The sequence below is a fragment of the Schistocerca gregaria genome, chromosome X (assembly GCF_023897955.1).
Source record: "Schistocerca gregaria isolate iqSchGreg1 chromosome X, iqSchGreg1.2, whole genome shotgun sequence".
In the NCBI taxonomy this organism is placed as follows: domain Eukaryota; kingdom Metazoa; phylum Arthropoda; class Insecta; order Orthoptera; family Acrididae; genus Schistocerca; species Schistocerca gregaria.
The window spans coordinates 134062477-134084929 of record NC_064931.1 but is presented as its reverse complement, the minus strand read 5'-3'; the positions used below and the strand labels follow the sequence as shown (position 1 = coordinate 134084929).

At 42.3% G+C, this 22453-nt stretch overlaps 1 pseudogene; it reads left to right on the top strand.

Moving 5' to 3' along the window:
- Window positions 1-16069: 16069 nt before the first annotated feature.
- Window positions 16070-16187, top strand: LOC126299927 (5S ribosomal RNA; annotated as a pseudogene).
- The last annotated feature ends 6266 nt before the right edge of the window (window positions 16188-22453 follow it).

The following is a 22453-nucleotide window of genomic DNA, read 5'->3' as shown; positions in this document are numbered from 1 at the left end:
ATAAAAATGGCGGAAATGGTGTTTATGTTGATCTCAATTCTAGCTTTCTGAACAGGTTCCTGAACTCTTGGAACTGAGGTGATGCAAAAAAATTTTTGGTGCGTGTATTTTACACTTTGATAATTCGCTAGTATACATCGGACCACTGCAGGAAACAGCATGACTTTCGCTTAAAGTACTTCCAGTTTCGTCATATTATAGTGATTCTTGAGTGTTTCTCATGACTCTGGAACCGTTGCCAGTAGGTTTAGTAGAGAAGATAGAGAAAATCTATATAGGTACGCCACGTTTTGCTCAGTAAGCTGAACGGAGATACTCATCCAACTCCAAAAATGTTCAAATGAGTGTGAATTCCTAAGGGACCAAACTGCTGAGGTCTTCGGTCCCTAGACTTACACAATACGTAAACTAACGTATGCTAAGGACAACATACACACCAATGCCCGACGGAGGACTCGAACCTCCGGTGGGAGGGGCCGCGTATTCCGTATCATGGCGCCTCAAACCGCGCGGCCACTCCACGCAGCTATCCAACTCCAGTGGCAGATGCTACAAAAGACACCGTGCTTCACTTAGCAGTTTACTGTTCAAGTTCGAGGAACATGCGTTCCAAGGAAAGCAAAACAACTTATTACCTCCTCCAATTTATAAAATTCCAGTGAAGGTAAAATCAGGGAAATAAAACTTCATGGGTAGGCTAACCGACTGTCACTTATTTGTTACCATTATTTAATGGAACAAGAAACGGGAAAATGATATGTTGTGTACCATGCACCATCCATCATATTCCGTAAATTGGCTTGAGGTGTGCAGATGAGGAAGACGATTTGGCTCCTAGCGATTACCTTTGGTTCCTAAACCTGAAGAGATGGGTAGGAGTAAGAAAATTCACATCAATTGAAATGATTGAGGCCGAGGCAGAGGGAGACAGATTCTTATCTAGTACAGTCGGGCAGATGTTATTTTACAGAGCGTATTAAATAGTTGAGAGCTAGTTCTACTAAATAAACTGATTAACAAGCTGACCATGCTGAAAATACCAAAAAAGAACAGAGTATATCTTAAATCTGGTGTTTACGTTGTCACGATGTGAGCTTCCTGAATATGCCTCGTACATCATTTCTGATGTCCACATCTGTGGCCCCGAAATACACTCCCCGAAAACAAAATGCAACACACTCAAGGACAACGTCATTTTTTTGAAAAGGGAGGCGAGAAGTAGTTCTTCACTGTAGGAGAACATGATAACGAATTCATACCACATGAAACACACATCTCACCGTTAAGGGTGCCCAAACAGTCTTATCAACGCACAGTGACAACGCAGGCGTGTATTCTCGCAAGCAAACTATTTTAAGGTACAGAATGACATCTTGCGATAGATTATCCCAAGTATCATTACACTCTCCAGTCAACTCTGTCACACCAGAGTAGCCACGGTTGGCGATGTTGTGGTGTCAGTAGTAGTCAGTGACAGACCAGAAGAACACATATCTACATCTACATCCATACTCCGCAAGCCACCTGACGGTGTGTGGCGGAGGGTACACTGAGTACCTCTATCGGTTCTCCCTTCTATTCCAGTCTCGTATTGTTCGTGGAAAGAAGGATTGTCGGTATGCTTCTGTGTGGGCTCTGATCTCTCTGATTTTATCCTCATGGTCTCTCCGCGAGATATACATAGGAGGGAGCAAGATACTGCTTGACTCTTCGGTGAAGGTATGTTCTCGAAACTTTAACAAAAGCCCGTACCGAACTGCTGAGCGTCTCTCCTGCAAGGGGCTTCCACTGGAGTTTATCTATCGTCTCTGTAACGCTTTCGCGATTACTAAATGATCCTGTAACAAAGCGCGCTGTTCTCCGTTGGATCTCCTCTATCTCTTCTATCAACCCTATCTGATACGGATCCCACACTGTTGAGCAGTATTCAAGCAGTGGGCGAACAAGCTTACTGTAAGCTACTTCCTTTGTTTTCGGACTGCATTTCCTTAGGATTCTTCCAATGAATCTCAGTCTGGCATCTGCTTTACCGACGATCAACTTTATATGATCATTCCATTTTAAATCACTCCTAATGCGTACTCCCAGATAATTTATGGAATTAACTGCTTCCAGTTGCTGACCTGCTATTTTGTAGCTAAATGATAAGGGATCTATCTTTCTATGTATTCGCAGCACATTACACTTATCTACATTCAGATTCAATTGCCATTCCCTGCATCATGGGTCAATTCGCTGCAAATCCTCCTGCATTTCAGTACAATTTTTCACTGTTGCAACCTCTCGATACACCACAGCATCATCTGTAAAAAGCCTCAGTGAACTTCCGATGTCATCCACCAGGTCATTTATGTATATTGTGAATAGCAACGGTCCTGTGACACCACACCCTTGCGGCACACCTGAAATCACTCTTACTTCGGAAGACTTCTCTCCATTGAGAATGACAGAGAATGACATGCTGCGTTCTGTTATCTAGGAACTCCTCAATCCGGTCACACATGATCTAAAGGGGAGACGGAAGGCAATTTTTATCCCTATTCTGTCAACGCTATTTTACCCTTTGAATAGGTACACTTTTCAAAAGAACTATAAGTGATAAAACAATGAACTTTTTACTGCATATATACAGCGTATTACAAAAAGTTACGGCCAAACTTTCAGGAAACATTCCTCATGTGGTGTCACCGCCAGACACCACACTTGCTACGTGGTAGCCTTTAAATCGGCCGCGCTCCGGTAGTATGTAAGTAGGCTGTTTAGTTTTTTTTATTGGTAACGCCGCCGCCACGTAGCGCTCTGTATAAAAATCACTGGCTGTGCCGTGTGCAGTCTGTGGCTGGTTTGCATTGTTGTCTGCCATTGTAGTGTTGCGCAGCGGCAGCTGGATGCTAACAGCGCGTAGCGTTGCGCAGTTGGAGGTGAGCCGCCAGCAGTGATGGACGTGGGGAGAGAGATGACGGAGTTTTGAAATTTGTAAGAATTGGTGTCACGAACTGATATATATATTATGACTATTAAGGTAAATACATTGTTTGTTCTCTATTAAAATCTTTCATTTGCTAACTATGCCTATCAGTAGTTAGTGCCTTCAGTAGTTTGAATCTTTTATTTAGCTGACAGTAGTGGCGCTCGCTGTATTGCAGTAGCTTGAGTAACGAAGATTTTTGTGAGGTAAGTGATTTGTGAAACGTATAGGTTAATGTTAATCAGGGCCATTCTTTCGTAGGGATTTTTGGAAGTCAGATTGCGTTGCGCTAAAAATATTGTGTGTCAGTTTAAGCACAGTCGTGTATAAATTGTTCTAAGGGGACGTTTCATATAGAGCAGTCGTGTATAAATTTTTCTAAGGGGACGTCTCATATGTCGACCCTGAGCCAAGGATACCTCACTGTAATCTTCTGATTTTTTTCTGTAGTTTGTGTAGTTAGTGTAGCCTTTGTTTATTGCTAGCGCGGAATTATAGAGAGAATTTCCTTTGTAGTTGCAGTCTTTCATTGTTGTACAGTAAAACAGTTGTGGCATGCATGTAGATTTGCACCAAGTATTTCGCAGCTTCGCTTGCAATTAACTAGATATTATTTTCAGTGCTATGTTAATGTGTTCTCTTATTTTTTGCTCTTCAAATTGTGCTTTTATGTGCTATCGTGTGAAATATTGTGACAATAATGGCGCGTGAAAAACGTAACACTAGGCTCCAAAGTAAACTGTGAAATAATAGTGACGACGAGCGTCGCTTATCAGCACCACTGTGTAGTGAATTAACAGACATTCGAAGTAGTAATTTGGTAATTGTGCATAGGGAAATGGAGCGGGCGGCAAATAATGGTGTAGACAATGAAACAAGTAGTGAACAGGGAACAATTATCGATCGATCAGTCGGAAACAGCACGCCTCAGGAATCCGAAATGACAGAACACAATATTGCAAATACTGTAGACTTAGGTTATGGGTCCTCACAGTTTTCTCAAATGAGTCAAGACACATTTTCTGCCTGTCAAAATGTAAATGTTGCGGTGAAAATGCACTGCCAAAAAGCATAGAAAATCAAATTCCAGACACTAATACATTATTATTGCAATTAATGCAACAAATGGAACAAAATCAGAAACAAATGGGGCAAAATCTTCAAAAGTTAGACACAATGAAACAAAATCAGAGACAAACACAGCAAAAGCTTCAAAAGTTAGACACAATGGAACATAATCTTCAAAAGTTAGACACAATGGAACAAAATCAGAGACAAACACAGCAAAAGCTTCAAAAGTTAGACACAATGGAACAAAATCTTCGGAAGTTAGACAGCACACTTGAACAAACACGTGAAGATTTAACTACTGAGTTACATAACATTGAATCGAAATGTCAAAAAATCTGTAATGACGTAAAAACACAAATTTGTGAGCATTTTCAACCTATTTTTTCGCGGCATGAAAACGCATTACAGAATCACGAAGCAGCCATAAAAGAATTGCAAACTGTTGTTCGTGAAAATCACGACACCTTGCAAGCTAAAATGGACTCAGTTGCATCCACCGATTCGGTTACGCAACTAGCAAGAACTCAGGAAAACTTAAAGGACACAGTAGATTCGATTTCAACACAAATGGACACTCTGAAACTTGGTTCAGAAAAACACACTGAGGAAATTTGTTCACTATCGGAGAAAGTAGCCGAACTTTCGGATCAGTTCACTAATTTATCTACGAAAGTAGATGATAATCTGAATGACACAAAACCGGTAGTCTTTAATGACACAGAAGAGTGCGAACAAATTAGGAAATTCAAACAAAGTCTGAATCAAATTAGTACGCAACACCAAAGAGAAATCCGGGAAGTACAAGATCAGCTGACACAGGTAATACAACAATTACGTATTTCAGAGGACACTCGCGCTCCAATACGGGAAGAGGGACATAGAAATACGGAACAGCCACAAAATAATAACACAGGGCACTTCGGAAATTATGAAAGAAATTGGCAAGGTACACCGAATTTTGAGATGCAACCGCCGAAACGACGTAACAATGACCGACATGCGACTCGCCGACATGATGATTTTGACTATAAGCTGTTCATTACTACACGTAAATTCAAAACATTTAAGAATTCTGGCAATGACATTCATCCACAAGCGTGGCTTCATCAATTCTCTTATTGCTTTCCTCCCAACTGGTCATTAGAACACAGATTAGAATTTATGTGTGGCTACTTGGAGAATGAACCAGCTGTAAGAATGCGATCGGTCATTCAAGATTGTCACAGTGAAGGAGAATTTTATCACGCCTTCCTCTCAGCATATTGGTCTCAAGCTACACAAGACAGAGTAAAACATAGCATAATGATGATGAAACACTTTGAACAATCTGAATTTTCCAGTCTTGTCAAATATTTTGAAGACATGTTGCATACGAACCAATATCTTTCAAACCCATATAGCCCTTCAGAACTCATCCGCATTTGCATAATGAAATTGCCTGAACATTTAAGGAATATTATTTTGGCAGGGCGTTGCAAAGACGACATTGAAGCTTTTCAGGGACTCTTACAAGAATTAGAAATTGACACAGACAGTCGCGGGATGCGAAAACAGGAAAACAATCACTACAGTTCACATCCGTCACAATTCCGTGACGACAGAAACAATAACTGGACACGACAAGTCTATTCATACAACGCAAATCGTGACCAAAACAGACACCACCCATATGACAACCACTGGCGGAGTAATAATAGTTACAGAGAAAGATCGCATTTCCGTAGTAATGACTATCACAGAGACAATCAGAGAAACAGACAATACGGGAACCAAAACAATTATTATCAAGGGAGACGGAATAACTTTAGACGCAACGGTCCACCACGCAGTTACGATTCAGGGAGTAATTCTCCACCACGTGACCGACAAGAAAGAAACTATGGAATCTACCCACATGACGACAGACGATATGATCATAGCGACAGACCTGAATTGCAGAAGAACTGGCGGGATTCAAACAGAGAAGGGCCCTCTCGACAAGGTGAATTTGTAGAAGTTAGGTCTCCAAATCCCAAAAACGACGCGCGCCAACAAAGAAACAGACAATGACTCGCACCGCAGGCAGCCGCGTCCGCCGGCTGGCTCACACAAAAATAACATAAGCTAACCTTGAGCAAAATACCAGTGTTCCTTACCGCCGTAATCACATGATAATTGCTTTTCAGTTGACAGTCTGCGTACTAGGAAGAGTAAAGGTTTACACCACATTTCACATGTAAAACCGGTTATTGAAAGATAATCTGCTTTTTAACTTTGTCTTTGCCATAAAATTTTTCACTTCACGCTACTAGTACAATTTGTCAGACTTAGAATCTGTTAACATGCAACCATGTTTGAAGTTAAATATCCAGTCAAGAACCAAGAGAACTTATTTAAACAGAAATTACGAATGCGTTGTTATAGTGAACAGACGTCACAGTGTTGTTGTGCATGTACATTCTTGCTTGTTAGTTGCACGATTACGTAACGACTATAAGGCTGACATATTTAGAACAGTTACCAGTACTGCTAATGAGGTTTTAATGCAACATTTTGGTTTACTTGAAAATACATTCTCGATTTAAAGTACTTTCTGTGAGATACCAGATGACACAGTGGTTAGTTTATGTGACAGCTACACGATTTTATCACGACGCTACTAATGAGTGACAATTTACAATGTTGCTTTTGCAGTTTATCTGTTTTATATCTGCACAGTTTTTCTGAATTTTTCTGGAAAGTAAAACATGTTTTAGTAGTAACTTTGTGGTATAGCTACAATGAGACAGCCTTTTCTGTAGCACAACAATACGTTACAGTACAGTACTTACTTCATCACGGCAATAAGCGTAGTAACTACGACATCTATACGCAAAGCATTTCACTTTTGTTTATCATGAGGTAAGTACATTGACTTCTGTAGAACTTAGCTTTCGGAGGACGATAACTACGACACTTCCACAGAGATTATCTTAGAACAAGACGCACAGTTTAGCGCTACAGTACACGTATTTGAGTGATTAATTTTGTACTTAAAGCATTTATTTTTAAAGATATTTGAAATACAATGATACAAAGGTTTTCCGTGATACATTTCATTCCATTGCTGTAATCTGTAACATCTGAGGATATAATTACATTAATCCTCAGGGGGGTACACGCCTACTTTGTGTACCATGTGTTTTGCAAGCACAAGCCTAGCTAATATGGTATTTGCTTATACAATTTTACACATCGGTACCATATTTCTCTAACACATAAATTACACAGCTATCTGATCATTTAACTGGAAGAGACAAACAATTATTTTACTACATCAGTGACAGATGTTTACGTAATTACACAGTTGAATAACTTCACACTTACGAAATTGTATTTTTTTCTGTACTTTGTGAACTGTTCATATTTTTTCGGAACTATTGTGATACTATGAGAGCTTTGAATGACGTATTTGGTATGGGATCATGATTTTTAAAGTACGTTTGAGGTAGATGACACTTTTGACATGAGCAGAGAATTTTTTTTAGGTTCTGAAATTATTGTAGGAAGCTACGACGATTTTGAGAATTTAACTGAGGTGTTATAATGTTATTATTACGATGACTATGTGTATTATGCTGTTGTGGAATGTTTATGATCAATAAGCTGTTGCCGTATGAGTTATTTGATTATGCTACGTATCTTTTATGATGAAATATTGAAGAAGTGTCGACGAATAAGGTAAGGAATAGTGAGTAGTGGTTAGGGACTCTGATTTGTGGAAAAGGATGTTGGAAACCAAGAATCGTACTTTAAGAATTATGAAAAGTGTGTACATGCCTGAATGTATTACAATGCCGACGAAAATTTTTTGGACACTGTTATATTTATAGGATTTTATTTTCTACACATTTGTAACGCAAATTCTCAACCTGTGAAAATATTTTTACATGAGACTATCACTGTAGCGTAAACTTCTGTCGTAAATATTTCGGTAAGAAAAGTAAGTGACCGTGACGTAATGCGTTGTGAGCGGCCAGGTGTGCCAGCCGCCTTGAGAAAAGTCATTAGTGTTTGCCTTTCAGAGGCACAGGTGGAGAAAAAAGGAGGCCATTATCCTCGCTATTGACATTCCTTTGTAGAAAGCATCGTAAATACGATACCCTCAAACTTGTAACATGATTACACTGTAGAGTTCTTAATTTATGACATTTACTGAAATGAAATGGTGAGAAACATTTTATATCTATTGTCTTTCTAGCTGAGAGATTGCTCATTTTGTTTAATATCCAGTTTCTATCTGCACTGCAGCATTGGTTAAAATAAAATTTAATAGGTGTACTAATATCACTATCTGGACTGCAGCATTGGTTAAAATAAAATTTAATAGGTGTACTAATATCACTATTTTCTGTCTGCAGACCCAGTAAAGAATCATTTTATGATGTACTTTCTTGGAAAAGAGAGAACAAATAGACATTTCCCTTCACAGGAATTGCAAAAATAATTTTTTTACGTTTTGGTAACTTGTCTGCTAGCGTATGTTCTCGTGATGCATCACTCTAGTGTTAAGATGTGACATAGGTATTAAACATTTTTACTGTAATATTTTTTCTGCTTCAGCTTTGTCATCTTTAGATATAAATTATTACATTTATTGCTGCTCGCTATGCTTACTTGCATTTTTTTTGTCTTTGCTGTTTGTATTAACTGTTTTGTGCCGCTGCATTGCCTCGTCCCTTAGTTAAGCATCTGAGCTCAGTAGATTTAAGTTAGCTTATGAGGGGGTAGCCTATATAAAAGAATGAGTTGCGATGGATTTGAAGAAATGCACTGAGAGGTTATATGAGAAAAGTACAGAAAGCAGGTATAGATAGGACTTTTTGGAAATAATGAAGAACGAAGGGAGATCTCCGAGAAGTAAAGAAAGTTTTGTTTGCAAAATATTGTAGTAAAACAAACCCTGCCCTTTCCTTGTGTTACCCCACTATGTGTTTGTGTACCCTTGTGTATTTATGTTCTTCCTGTCTTTATATGTTTATCTGATAAGACTTATGTTGCAGAATTTTTCTAATACTAAGCTACATTCACTATCATGAGGAATACTGTTATTCTCAAATATAATTTGCATCAATAATATGTTATTTACTTTGTAAAGATGTTTAGACATTATTTATTCTATTTTGTTTTATTGGTCATGTGTGAAGTTGATGTTTCAAAAGTTATTCTGATCTTTTATGTATGTACTTATGTCGTAATTTTTGTAACACTGATGTATTTGCTATTTCGATTCTTTTGTAAAGCCTGTACTACTACAAATGTTATCTGTATTGTTATGTTCTTTAATGATATATTTTGTACCTTTGTTTTTGTATTCTTATGTTATAAAATTAGAATTGACACCAGTTCATCAAATTAAGTAACTTGTAAATTACATTTCACTGCACACGTTTCTGTTGGTCATAGTATATGCACAATATGTGAGAAGTAGGGGCTGTTAGTGTTTGCACGTGTGTTAATAATGCAGCAAGGGAATGGATAACAGCATTGCTGGCTCTAAGGACAATTCCAAAAATTTGTGAGTGCACAAGTGGTGGTTTATGGACTTGCTATATTCTCCGCAAGACTCTTAGATGGTGATTGTGCACTTGGACAGTCGCAACAGATGGCTGCTAGCCATCTCTACAAGGACTGCAGTGGGTCTGCACCTCTGGTGGCCCACCAATACCATAATCTCTACAAGGACTGCAGTGGGTCTGGACCTCTGGTGGCCCACCAATACCATAATCTCTACTAGCACTACAGTAGGTCTGCTCTGTGATGACCAACCTTCCAATATTCTTCAAAACTTCGACTGACTCTGCTGTGGTTTTGCTCTGTTGTGGCCCATTACCTGTCAGCATGTCTTTCCGTTGGAAGGACAACACTACTTCTTCAAGACTGCATGGAAATCCACTACTTCCGTGTGCATTTTCTTTTACTGCTCAGACATTGAGCAGAAACACTGCTATTTTACTGTGATGAACGATCAGGACTGTCTTTATGGACTGTGAGAAAATTTTAGCTTTTGACGAACATTGTATCGATAAGTGTGTGCATTTCATTTCTTTGTCATTGTAATTATGAAAAAATTTTTCAAATCTGTATTGGCCACTGCCCAAAAGAATTTGTAAATTTTTTTGTGGGGAGCATGAGGGCTATGTAAGTAGGCTGTTTAGGTTTTTTTATTGGTAACGCCGCCGCCACGTAGCGCTCTGTATAAAAATCACTGGCTGTGTCGTGTGCAGTCTGTGGCTGGTTTGCATTGTTGTCTGCCATTGTAGTGTTGGGCAGCGGCAGCTGGATGCTAACAGCGCGTAGCGTTGCGCAGTTGGAGGTGAGCCGCCAGCAGTGGTGGACATGGGTAGAGAGATGGCGGAGTTTTGAAATTTGTAAGAATTGGTGTCACGAACTGATATATATATTATGACTATTAAGGTAAATACATTGTTTGTTCTCTATGAAAATCTATCATTTGCTAACTATGCCTATCAGTAGTTAGTGCCTTCCGTAGTTTGAATCTTTTATTTAGCTGACAGTAGTGGCGCTCGCTGTATTGCAGTAGTTTGAGTAACGAAGATTTTTGTGAGGTAAGTGATTTGTGAAACGTATAGGTTAATGTTAATCAGGGCCATTCTTTCGTAGGGATTTTTGTAAGTCAGATTGCGTTGCGCTAAAAATATTGTGTGTCAGTTTAAGAACAGTCGTGTATAAATTGTTCTAAGGGGACGCTTCAAGTATACGTCGGCCCCTCGTGTCGCCACTATCAGTGATTGCAGACCGAGTGCCGCCACACGGCAGGTCTAGAGAGACTTCCTAGCACTCGCCCAGTTGTACAGCCGACTTTGCTAGCGATGGTTCACTGACTTCTACGCTCTCATTAGCTGAGACGATAGTTAGCATAGCCTTCAGCTACGTTATTTGCTACGACCTAGCAAGGTACCAGTATCCGTACTATTGATGTTGTGAATCATGTACCATTAAGAGCGACGTTCGTCATTAATGGATTAAAGTTAAGTATTCCACCCGCTACGTCCGTTTTTCTCACTTCTAATTCCCTTGTCATGTTCCAGACCTCACGCCAGCCTATGTGAGCTAAAACGCGTGCATTTCGGCCTCCTTTAACCATACGGTTGGCTCTCCTGCCAACCAAAACACGTCACACACAAAGAAAGAAAATGTGTTACGTGGACATGTGTCCGGAGACGCTTACTTTCCATGTTAGAGCTCATTTTGTTACCTCTCTTTCAATCACATTAATCATAGAATGGAAACACACAGCAACGGAACGTACCGGCATGTCTTCCAACACTTTGTTACAGGAAATGTTCAAAATGTCCTCCGTTAGCGAGGAATCAAGCATCCAAGCAGATGCGTACTTACAAATACCGGTGGACGACGAATCCCAGTGCGTTTTCGTGGTTAACACGCATCTTGGTTTGTATCGATTCAAACGACTGCCATTCGGGTGTGCATCCGCCCCTGCATTGTTTCAGGAATATCTGCAAACTGTTTGTGCGTCGGTCCCTATTGCAGCAAATTATCTGGACGATATTGTGATCTCCGGAAAGACGGAAGAAGAACATATGACCAATGTCAGAACATTATTTCAGGTCTTGCGACAAAATGGTCTTCGCTTGCGAAAGGACAAATGTGTGTTTTTTGCTCGGGACTTGCCATACCTGGGACATGTACTCAATGCCCAAGGCATACATCCCAGTCCAGCGCACCTTCGTGCCATACAAGACTTGCCGTCGCCGCGGAATTTGAAGCAGCTACAGAGTGTGCTGGGAAAAATCAACTATTATCATACATATATTCCGCATGCCTCTTCCATTTCAGCTCCGCTTCATCGCTTACGCCGTAAGGGTGTTCCGTTCGACTGGACGACGGAATGCGAACGCGCCTTTCGCCAGTTGAAATCGGCGTTGCTTTCCAATACTTGCCTTACGCCATTCGATCCCCAGAAGCCTCTTTTGTTGATGGTGGATGCATCGGATTTCGGGATCGGTGCTGTGCTTGCGCACAAAGATGGATCGCATGACCGCCCGATTGCCTTTGCGTCCAAATTGCTCTCGTCTGCGCAAAGAAATTATTCCCAGATCGAGAAAGAAGCATTGGCTCTCGTATTTGGTGTTACAAAGTTTCATGATTTCTTGTATGGTCGTCACTTTACCGTAATCACAGACCACAAGCCTTTGACATCGCTTTTTCATCCGACCAAGCCTGTACCTCCACGTACAGCGCAGAAATTCATTCGCTGGTCTATTTTCCTCTCGCAGTACCGCTACGATATCTTGTATCGGTCCGCTGCTAAGCACGGAAACGCCGATGCGTTGTCCCGCTTGCATGTTGCTGAGGACAGGGCATTCGATTCCTCCGAACTTCCTTGCATGTTCATTGATGCAAAAACTGATGACGTGGTCGAATCGTTTCCGATTGATTTTCGTCGTGTAGCTACAGCCACAGCTGCCGACCCTGTCCTTGCTCCCGTTCTGCGTTTTGTTGCTACGCAATGGCCCTTGTCAAAGTCACGTATCGGGGACCCGTTGGTTCGCCGATTTTTTGCTCACAAGGAGAGACTTTTTGTACGACGTGGTGTTTTGCTGTTGCGTTCTGATAATGATCAGTCCAGGGTCGTGGTACCACGTTCGTTACAGTCCTCTGTCTTACAGCTTCTCCACAAAGGACATTGGGGTATAGTGAGAACAAATAAACTTGCTCGTCAGCACTGTACTTGGTTCGGAGTCGATGCCGCGACTACGAATATGTGCTCTTCTTGCACGGTGTGTGCCGAACAACAATCAGCACCACCGCGGAAATTCTTTGCATGGCTGAAAGCCACTTCCCCTTGGCAACGCTTACACATCGATTTTGCTGGTCCATTCTGGAATGCTCGATGGTTGGTTGTGGTAGATTCATTCAGTAATTTTCCTTTTGTTGTCCGGATATCTTCCACGACGTCATCTGCCACCATCCAAGCGTTATCCGCTATCTTTCGCATTGAAGGTCTCCCATAGACTATTGTTTCCGACAATGGCCCATAATTCATGTCTGCAGAATTTCAGTCATTCTGCAAGGCCAATGGTATTCAAAATCTGACGTCCGCGCCGTTTTCGCCGCAGTCAAACGGTGCCGCTGAACGATTGGTTATGACTTTCAAGTCACAGATGTTGAAGTTGAAAGAGTCGCATTCTCGGGAGGACGCGTTGTTGCTCTTTTTGTCCTCGTATCGCTCTCAGCCCCGAGATGGTCGCTCGCCGGCTGAGTTGCTCCACGGTCGCCCTCATCGAACCTTGATGACTTTGCTGCATCCGCCGCATCAGGTTCCTGTGCAGGAGCAGGCACCTGCTTTTGCTCCTGGCGACGTTATCTACTATCTCCAATATCGAGGTTCACGGCGTTGGCTCGAAGGGAGCATTCCTCGCTGCCTCGGCAGCGCTATGTATCTGGTTTTGGGGCCTCTGGTGAGGTGCGTCGGCATCTCAATCAGCTGCGCCCCTGTCGTCGTACGGGATCCGCCGCTCTCCGTCTGCTTTCAGCGACGGTGCCGTCCGGTCAGCGCCCCGGGGACCCATCTACTGGCTTGCCTCAGCCCCAGGTGTTACCGACGCTGTCTTCCATTTTGCCCCATGGCGACGCGCCGCCGCCACCGCCGCCGCCGCCGCCGTCGCCTGTTCTCCCGCCGGCGACGCCCGCAGTGGACGCTTCGCTGCAGCCTCCGCGCGCCTCCCTGGGTCACGCGCCGCCGATCGCTTCCCGTGACCAGTTGCCCTCCGACATGGAACTCTTGCCTGCTCCGAACCATTTGTCGTCTTCGCCCGTCGGGTGCCCTGGCCCGATGGAGGTCGACCCTTCGGTCCCTCCTGTCTCTCTACACCGCATGTTGGCGTGCGCCCTGGAGCAGGTTTTCAGGCGTTTCCTAGCTCCCCGCGGTCCGAATGGCAGGGTGTGGGTGGCACAGCCTCGCCTGTTGTTAGGCTCCCCACCTCGTCGCATACGTCAACATGGGGTCCTCCCCACGGCGGGCGGAAGCCTTATGCCACAACCGTGCGCCGATTTGCGGGGGAGGAATGTGGTGCCACCGCCAGACACCACACTTGCTACGTGGTAGCCTTTAAATCGGCCGCGGTCCGTTAGTATACGTCGGACCCACGTGTCGCCACTATCAGTGATTGCAGACCGAGCGCCGCCACACGGCAGGTCTAGAGAGACTTCCTAGCACTCACCCCAGTTGTACAGCCGACTTTGCCAACAATGGTTCACTGACTTCTACCCTCTCATTTGCCGAGATGATAGTTAGCATAGCCTTCAGCTACGTTATTTGCTACGACCTAGCAAGGCGCCAGTATCCGTACTATTGATATTGTGAATCATGTACCATAAAGAGCGACTTTCGTCATTAATGGATTAAAGTTAAGTATTCCACCCGCTACGTCCGTTTTTCTCACTTCTAATTCCCTTGTCATGTTCCAGACCTCACGCCAGCCTATGTGAGCTAAAACGCGTGCATTTCGGCCTCCTGCCAACCAAAACACGTCACACACAAAGAAAGAAAATGTGTTACGTGGACATGTGTCCGGAAACGCTTACTTTCCATGTTAGAGCTCATTTTGTTACCTCTCTTTCAATCACATTAATCATAGAATGGAAACACACAGCAACGGAACGTACCGGCATGACTTCCAACACTTTGTTACAGGAAATGTTCAAAATGTCCTCCGTTAGCGAGGAATCAAGCATCCACTCTCCGTCGCATAGAATCCGTGATGCGCTGATGCAGCCCTGGAGAATAGCGTATTGTATCACAGCCGTCCACAATACGAGCACGAAGGGTCTCTACAAGAGCTTTCAAATGCCCCCATAAATGAAAGTCAAGAGGGTTGAGGTCAGAAGAGCGTAGAGGCCATGGATTTGGTCCACCCTGTATATAACATATATGCCTCAATTTACAAGTATAATGAACCTTACCTCTTATAGTTTTGAAGGAAAAAATAATTCTTTCCCTAATAAAATTTACCTTTCATTTGTACACTAATTATTATAAAACAGGTTCTTATTGTTTGGTGGTTGTCAGTTTACTTGTAATAACTTATTACCATCTGCAGTACAAATTGACTAAATTTCATGTTTCTAACCCCATTAGTTTATCAAATAATGGTACCTGAAAGTAAAAAATGTAAATTGAGAAAAATCAATTTAAAGTTTAATATTGCAATTGTAGTATACTTATTGATGAGAATTACTTACCAATAATATTTCCTCCTCCACCATACTGAGCATAATCTTAATCATACTGATCTTCTCTTGGTCCCTCTTCTTTTCTGTCTGGCTTCTTTTTTGCATTTTAAATTAGCAATATCTGATTTGCAGATTCTCTCTTTTCAGCTATTTGCACCAAGGATTTTGCAGTATTTCCACTAGATTTTATGCCCAATAATTCGAAAACATCCAATTTTCTTAACACACCATCATTAAAGTATAAAATAGCATGATAAACACCAAATTTGAGGGTTGTAAGCTGAACAAATAGTTTTCGGTAACCGGTTCCAAATGACAGAATTCACACATTCATTTAAATTTCGGGTTTTCCAATGAAGGCATTTCTTTAGCAAGGTATCTTTACAGAGGTCTCTAAATATGGGTTTAATTTCATTCATTACTGATGCAGGTAAAGAATGTATGCGGTCATATCTGGCATTTCTCCTGTACTTGCACCAAGTGTCAGAATCATTCAGGCAAAGACCGTGCACTGGATTTTCATTTGTGGAATGTTTATGGAGAAAGATAGCCCATACAGCTTTTTTCATGTTTTCTAAATTCGCATCATTTCTTCTTATGGCCAAGCCATAATAATTCTGTAACCTATTTCAACATTTGTCAGGCGACCTTTACCACCTATCTTCTTACCATCTTCCAATACTTTTCTTTCAATAATCTTCTCAACCTGGACCCCATTCTCTTCTGGACATGCCCAATGCACTCTAATTTAGAAATTGTGACATCATTAACATAGGGTTGTTCTGCACATGTGGCAACGGCCTTGCCGCAGTGGACACACCGGTTCCCGTCAGATCACCGAAGTTAAGCGCTGTCGGGCGTGGGCGGCATTTGGATGGGTGACCATCCAGGCCGCCATGTGCTGTTGCCATTTTTCGGGGTGCACTCAGCCTCGTGATGCCAACTGAGGAGCTACTCGACCGAATAGTAGCGGCTCCGGTCAGAGAAAACCATCATAAACGACCGGGAGAGCGGTGTGCTGACCACACGCCCCTCCTATCCGCATCCTCCATGAGGATGACACGGCGGTCGGATGGTCCCGATGGGCCACTTGTGGCCTGAAGACGGAGTGCTTTTGCTTGCTTTGTTCTGCACATACCTGGTCGTAAGCAATGAAGTCACCGTCCCATATTGCACAGAGCATCAGGGAAACCATCATATCTCACGAAAAACTTGTCGTATTTACATAAAACAAAAATTGTTTCACGCAGGAAAGACAAGGCATTTCAAATATGCTAAATTCTAAAACTCGAGTTTTTGAAGCCCAATTGACTCCCGTCTCCCCTTGATCTTGCTGCAAGCAAACAATTCTCTATAGTCCCTGATGACACAGGGGGTGCAACATGCACTCAGATTTCGTACGTTGATGATGTTCGATCAGCCACCGCTGCGGCACAGTGCGTCGATCTCGACGTACGTCTGTACTATTTGGAAGTCCAGAATCTTGTCTACGTTTATGGGAGTGCTCCACAGATCTGTGTTGAAAGCAGCCACACACCACCGATACATGTGCAGCGATCCGGAGTCACGTCCATCGAGCTTCTCGCAGGTCCACAGTGCGACCCAATGCAAATGGCTGAAGCTCTTTAACCGGAGTATGTTCCCGTTGGTGAGGCACGGTTGTATGCTAGAATGGATGTTGCAAATGCTGTTCACCTCTAAACTCTGCACTGTCATTAGTCGGCCACACCATTATTGCACCTGTGAGAGAGGGCGCTTCTGTCGGCTTCTCATCGATCTGAATGCAATTGGGACTGCGGAGTGAAGGAAAGACGGTGCAAGTACAGTTACCCAATGAACACTGCACTAAGCTAAGTGATTAGAGTAATGAAATGGTTGGTCCTTCATACAGGGGGCAGCCACCAAATTCTTTATGCCCTGTAACTGTTTCACTGGAATCCGTTACAATTTCATCCACCATATAAGTCACTGTCGTCGTCGTGTGCTGAATATTCATATTTACTATCCTAACCAATATTGATTACTGTATTCTCTATTGCTTCTTCCATTAACCCATCGTTACGCCAATAGTCATTTTCAATTTCAGTGTTCGCAAGCTTTTAATCAATAATGCTGGGTAGTTAAATTAAGAGTAGAAATTTTTTCTGCAATTTATGTTCCTCTCTTGCAGATTAGTTCTATACTTTTCAAATCACAGCGGTGCACTGAAAGTCCCAGAACAATACTCTTTAAAACGACAGACGCTTCAAACAGCCTTTGGATTATTATAAAGCATAATTTGTTGAAATGGTTCAAATGGCTCTGAGCACTATGGGACTTAACATCTGTGGTCATCAGTCCCCTAGAACTTAGAACTACTTAAACCTAACTAACCTAAGGACATCACACACATCCAAACCCGAGGCAGGATTCGAACCTGCGACCGTAGCAGCCGCGCGGTTCCGGACTGAGCGCCTACAACCGCGAGACCACCGCGGCCGGCCGCATAATTTGTAAGGGCTTATTTCTTATCAAGCTCGGTTCAGAATGGCTACGTTGTAAATGGGCCATTCAATTCCGGTCTTTTGCGAGTTGCAGTAGAGTGCAGTTTATTCACCTGAACAATGTGATACAATGCGTTATGAGGAACAATAATACTACCAGCTAGGTCGTGAAGAATCGGTTTCTTTTCTAACCATTCATGATAATTATCTCGGCTCATTCCATCATGATAATTTAGGGATTTACATTTTGAATCATAAATTAACTCTTGCTCCCTCTATGAAACCCTTTGTTCCTCCAGTGTGGACAAAAACAGCTCTTTGGCCTGCTCTGCTATTAGTCATTACAACCGGAACTTCTTTGTGTTGCCAGTGCCTTTCCATTGTATAAAGCGTTGCACCGACGTTTCGTCGGTGAACACCAAGGGTTGATCTGGCCCTTTTTCATTATTTCTACTTCCTTCCCGAAAATTTATTTCAGTTTTAGAAAATATAAGGGGCGATCAAAAAGTTTCCGTTTGAAAGCCGTACAGTCCAGAATCGGTTGGCAATCAGCCAAAATTGCTGTGAACATTGAGACAATCATCCCACCAACGCACCAATTTCAAAACACCCGTTTCATAAAACAATGTTTCCTGCTGCGTGAAGATGTCTGCAACTGTCTGCTGCACGTCCTCTTCCGATAGTAATCTTCGACCCTCCAAAGCCTTTTTTAAGAGGCGGAAGGCGTGGAAATTGCATAGGGAGAGATAAAGAGTACAGGGCAGGTGCTCGAGTGCCTTGCAGTTGAGTTGGTGTAACTTTTGCTTTACGATATTTGCGATATGGGGACGTGCGTTATCGTGAAATCGTCGCACCATTCCACAACGGTGATTTTCGATGGACATGCTGTACCACACTTCCTCTTTATTCTCCGATGGAAGTCCACCGGTGTTTGTCCTTTGACAGTCAAGTTTGGCTGTTTGGATGCATTTAGTAATATCGTCGCCACAGTTCCGGTTCCCGCATTCATTGCACACTTGTTAGAAGCGCACGAATGTCACGCTAATTCTTTACCGACATGTCGGTGCTTATATACTCGCATTGGAGACGCGTTAAGTTCCATGTACGCTGTCGCAACACCCTCAAACGGATACGTACACAAGCACTTTTCTCAATGTTGGGATTTACTTCTTCTGCTCATAACACTCCAAAGCTTTTCTTCTAGTAAGTGCTTGATCGAAGTCATCTGGAGAAACTACTTTTCTCAGACACCTTTGTTTTCTATGACCTTTACTTTTTTCCCTCGGTGTCTTCAGCTTTCTTAAAAATTTTGAACTTAATTTTACTATTCTTTCTGACTTCCCTGCCATTTTCCGCCCGTAACATTTATTTCTGTTGTGGTATCGTTATCTGACTCCTTTTTTTCTTCCAGGCACAATTGTACAACTTTGAATTTAAGCTCTTTTTCTTGTGAATGTGTCCACTTTCGCGACGTCTCTACTGTTTCCCACTCTTCATGATTACGGATAATACCGCACTGTACAACTGACAATATTCCATGAGTACACAATCAAACACCTCATAGAATATGCGCAACTGACGGGCAGGCATTAACAATGAGATACTTTATCCTTAATCACCACTGTATGTGACTACTGTAACGTTACCGCTTGGTTCCGATAACAACCAAGTGCAGTAATATCGTTTTTTGGGTAGTAATGCCTGCCGATTCAAAACAGTGGGTGCACAGGCGGGCTTCTTGAGCGCCATCTGATCGTTGATGTCCGTGACAAACTTATCACTAAGAGTACAGCCTGCCATTATGCAAATATTGCGCCCTGGTGCCACTGAACACAGTCCTTCACGATTTTACTTCTTTTTTTCCTGCTATGTATTTGCTCCTTGTGTTGCTCATCGCATGAAGGAACAACAGGCCCCTTTCCAGATGTAACTGCAGAGAAAAGGACATATAAAGTTTGTGATCAGTTGATTCTAGAATTTATCCCATCGAGGAATCATCCAAGAACAACACACAAAATGAGGCTCGCTTTAAAATTAAAAAACCTACACACCCTCCATCTGCTTCATCAGGACAATTTCCAGTACCCCCCCCCCCCCCCCTACCAGATGTTGAACTTCGCCGTGACATATACCGTTCCTTCCAACTATAACCTTGCCTTGCTCCCTCCCCTCCCCAAGGCCCCCATTTCCCTCTCCCCTCCTTCTCCCATAGCGGATTTTCCTCCTTTCCCCCCCTGAGTCACTGCAACCCCTCCTGAATTGTGTCCCTCCCACGTCCTTCCTTCCCCAACCCTCTTCGACGCGCCCCTGACTGTCTCCCCCCCCCCTCCTCTCCTTCTCCCTCATCTCCATGCGACTGGCAGATCCTGTGTTTTGCTCATTGTCATCAGTGTACTGCATCTGTGTTGTGTTTGGTGCTGTTCTCCTGTACGTCGCAAGCTGTGATTTTAATTCTGTGCTGGACTTGAACATAGTGTTACTGTCAGTGATCGTTATGTGTCCCTCAACACTTTTATGCTGCAGCCATACTGCACCTTGTGTTCTTTTAATTGTCCCAGTGTGTGGTTTTCTGTGCTCAGTACTTTTTAAGGTTTTTGTCTCCATTTTACAGTGGCCTCCCTTTTTGTCTGTTCTCGTCCATTATGTTCCCTCTTTTTTTTATATTTTTGTCCGCCATATTTTCTCCTTTGTCATTTAAAATGTCTTCTGTTGTATCCTTATTGTCTTTTGTCTAAAGAGCAGCGCATATGCTGCTACCAGCCTGCCCCAGATGGGGAATTAAAATTCAATAAAGAAAAAAAAATTGAAAATCCCAGAGCGGATTTTCCTCCTTCCGTCCTTGAGTCCCTGCACCCCCTCCTCAGCTGTTTTCCTCTCCTGTCCCTTCCCTCCCCAGCCCTACTTCGGCACGCCCATTGCCTTATCCCTCTTTCTCTCCCCACCTCCTTTTTCCTCCTTTCCCTTGTCCGCCCCCTGGCAGATCCTCCCAGGTTTTTATTCGTTATCAGTGTGCTGCGTCAGTGTTGTGTTTTGGTGCTGTTATACAGTGTTATCTAGTGATGTGGGTTTAATTGTGTGCTCGACCTGTTTATAGTCCATGACTGTTTCTTGCTACACCCTCTGTCACGTCGCTGTTTTAATCGTTAGACGACTTTTTATGCTCCGGCTGTACTTTACCTGGTGCATTTTAATCCAGTGTGTGTTTTTTGTGTAACATACTTTTTCAGGTTTTTATCTCCAATTTACTGTCACCGCTGTGTATGCTTTCTTTTCTTATGTTCCGCCTTTTTTGTTTCTATATTCCGCTATGTATTCTTCTTTATATTGTTTTAAATGTCTTCTATTTGTCTCTCTTGGCTGAAGAGCCGCGCTTATGCTGCTGCCAGCTGGCCCCTGATGGGGAATGGAAATTACAATAAAGGAAAAAAAATTGAAGAGCCCTAGGATAAATTGGTTAGACCTTATTCCTATGACCCGTAGCATACTCCAATTAGTAAATTATACGTAATTTTCTCACTTCTGACATCTCAAATTCTTTATTGTGATTTTCAGGTTTCATATGAGAAATTATTTCACTTTTATGTTCGTGATAGCTACATATTAAAACACGATATGTCAGGTTCACTAAGTAACCAAACTAACAATATACTACAGCATAATCCTCAGTGATATGTTAGCAGTTTTTAATAAAAACGTTAAAAAACCAATGTCCCAGGAAAATTAAATACTGAACAATAAGGTCATCAGTTTTCTTAAAATACGTACAGAACAGATATCACCAGCAAAATAATTTTTCATTGTGTGACGTTATCTGTCAACAAAGATTATACTGACATAAGATCTGTGAACCGATGCGTAAACACGCAGAAACAAGCGAGATAAATTTTTATCAGTGTAGCTCCCACTTATCTTGTTTCACACCACATGTGATGGAAGTTATGTCTTTCATAATTCAATTCACTCGGAAACAGGGCAGATTTAATGTCCACATAACAACGAAACATATTGTCCGATAGTAACTTCAATGTTTAAATACATATCGTTGATTTTGAAGAAAATCCTTAAAAATGCGATGTTCCAGAAATATTGCTCAGATTATCGTTATTAACTGATTTGCTTCCATGTTGACAGTTACCAGTTAATGTACTTCTCAACATGCAGTGTTTTCAATTAAAATATAATATTTTAGTATTCACAGCGCTTTCCAGTGTTTACAGTTCTATGGTGAGAATATTCGCCGAAACGCTGTCAAAAGAAAATAAAAAGCGTTCATCGTGTTTTCAAACAAATGCATACCCGAGAGCGAAATTACAAGTGCCAATATCGATTGGTTTCTAAAATGAAGGATGTATGCGTACAAATCGAACGTCCTAAGCACAGAAGGCAGATACCACGTTAAAATCTGAGAGTTAGAGGATACTATATGGGAATGCTTTCTCGGCGAACTTCGATGATGGAGCTCCTCGGGCTCTCAGCGGAATCAAGGTATCTTCCTGCGGCAACGTTTTGACAGTTGTTCCACTCGTCATCTTCAGGCGAAGTGACGGGGAGGAAATTTGAAGCGTTGCCGCAAAACGACGACTTGGTTCGGCTGATAATCCGAGATAACTTCATCTTAGAGAATACTGCTTTGAAAAAATTCATAGAAGACTAACAAAATGTGCAACAGCAACACCATAATTTAAATTTCGAC